At 50.8% G+C, this 2346-nt stretch overlaps 1 pseudogene across 1 annotated transcript; it reads left to right on the top strand.

Moving 5' to 3' along the window:
* The first annotated feature begins 1484 nt into the window (after nt 1-1484).
* On the top strand, nt 1485-2012 carry LOC116554152 (annotated as a pseudogene). Its single transcript, XR_004270080.1, has one exon. The product of XR_004270080.1 is annotated as a 60S acidic ribosomal protein P1 pseudogene (transcript).
* Nucleotides 2013-2346: the final 334 nt, after the last annotated feature.

The raw sequence follows: 2346 nt of genomic DNA, 5'->3' as shown, positions 1-2346 counted from the left end.
CACACACACAGAACACAGATCACATACAGGGACAGACATGCACACAGAGAATGCACAGAATACACAGAGAATAAACAAAACACACATAGAACAGACACATGCAACACACACACACACACACACGCAAAGCATGCACATGCACTCCAGAACAGATCAGTTGGCCACAGTCTCAGCTGGCAGCAAGAGCAGAGGTTGGAGAAATGGCTGAGAGGAGGGGTGGGTGCGTAAGGACAGAACACTCTACACGGTCGGCAGCTGCAAGCTCATGTCCCTGCCCAGAAGGACAATTCAGCAGCCCAACATCCACAACAAGGTTCTGGGACGATTGCATGCATTGGTGGGGACATTCTGCCAACTGCCCAAAACTTCATGCCAGAGGAACAAGCTGCACCACAGAAAATGCCCTGCGCCTTGGAGGACCTCTGTAACGTCACCTGGCTGGAGGTCATCATGCCAACATCGGACATTTCGGCACAATCCACAACTTTCACACCCTAATTCATTCAACAAGATTTCCCCATGCACTTTAAATGCACCCGACAGAATGCTGGGAACACAAAGACTTATGAGACACAGGCCTGCCCTTGAGAAGCTTTTGCACACCTGTGTGTGCTGGGGGATTATCTGGAGATGAGCAGTTCTCACTCTCACTTAATCCTTGCACTTTGGAGGATCCATTCATCTCTCCACGCAATTCACAAAACCCAGGACCAGGGTACTGATAACACAGCCCAGTACATGGATGCACTCGCAAAACCAGAGCCTCACAAACCTGAAAGGAATCGAGAGGCCCTCTGAGGGGAGACCCACCTGTTCCACCCGGGTGTCCCAGCACGGAGCACAGCCCTGGACGCTGAGTGAATAATATGGTTTGGCTGTGTCCCCACCCAAAACCTCATCTTGAATTGTAATCCAAATTGTAATTCCCACTTGTTGGGGGAGGGACCTCGAGGGAGGTGATTAGATCTTGGAGGTGCTTCCCTCATGCTGTTCCCGTGATCGTGGGTGAGTTCTCACGAGACCTGATGGCTTCATAAGGGGCTTTTCTTCGTTTTGCTCTGCACTTCTCTCTCCTGCCTCCAGGTGAAGAACATGTTTGCTTCCCCTTCTGCCATGAGTGTAAGTTTCCTGAGGCCTCCCAGTCTTCTGGAACTGTGAGTCAATTAAACTTTCCAGCCTGGCTAGGTGGCTCACACCTGTAATCCCAACACTTTGGGAAACAGAGGTGGGTGGATCACCTGAGGTCAGGAGTTCAAGATCAGCCTGGCCAACATGGCAAAACCCTGTCTGTACTAAAAATACAAAACTTAGCCAGGTGTGGTGGTGGGCACCTGTAGTCCCAGCTACTGGGGAGGCTGAGGCAGGAAAATTGTTTGAACCCAGGAGGCAGAAGTTGCCATGAGCCGAGAGCTATGATCATGCCACTGCACTCCAGTGTGGGCAACAAGAGCAAGATTCTGTCTCAATAACAAAAATTAAAAATAAAACCTCTGTTTTTCTCAGCTGCCGCCAAGGTGCTCGGTCCTTCCGAGGAAGCTAAGGCCGCGTTGGGGTGAGGCCCTCACTTCATCCGGCGACTAGCACCGCGTCCGGCAGCGCTAGCCCCACACTCACCCGCATCATGGCCTCCGTCTCCGAGCTCGCCTGCATCTACTCGGCCCTCATTCTGCACGACGATGAGGTGACCGTCACAGAGGATAAGATCAAGGCCCTCATTAAAGCAGCCGGTGTAAATGTTGAACCTTTTTGGCCTGGCTTGTTTGCAAAGGCCCTGGCTAACGTCAACATTGGGAGCCTCATCTGCAATGTAGGGGCTGGTGGGCCTGCTCCAGCAGCTGGTGCTGCACCAGCAGGAGGTCCTGCCCCCTCCACTGCTGCTGCTCCAGCTGAGAAGAAGAAAGTGGAAGCAAAGAAAGAAGAATCCGAAGAGTCTGATGATGATATGGGCTTTGGTCTCTTTGACTAAACCTCTTTTATAATGTGTTCAATAAAAAGCTGAACTTTAAAAAAAATAAAAAATAAAAAAAAAAAATAAAACCTCTTTCCTAGCGTTGGCTATTTCTTCACAGCAGCATGAGCAAGGACTAATGCAATGAACAAAGTCACTGGATGGGCCAAAGCCGAGCAGCAGCATGGTGGAGAGCGTCCGCGCTGCCCCTTGCAGAGGCTTCCAGTGAAGGAAGGAGGAAGGAAATCTAAGTATTAAAGGGCTACATAAGCAGTCTTAAATCTCTGCTCTCATCACTTCGTCCTTTCTTCTGGGCTCGACTCCACACCTTCCTCAGCACTCTTGTCTGCGATGGCTTTGTGACGTCGCTGAAGCAGCCTCACTCATCAGCGACCGTG

The sequence above is a fragment of the Sapajus apella genome, unplaced genomic scaffold (assembly GCF_009761245.1).
Source record: "Sapajus apella isolate SASKATOON/1434 unplaced genomic scaffold, GSC_monkey_1.0 scaffold13, whole genome shotgun sequence".
Lineage (NCBI taxonomy): Eukaryota > Metazoa > Chordata > Mammalia > Primates > Cebidae > Sapajus > Sapajus apella.
This window is presented reverse-complemented; position numbering and strand designations above follow the sequence as displayed.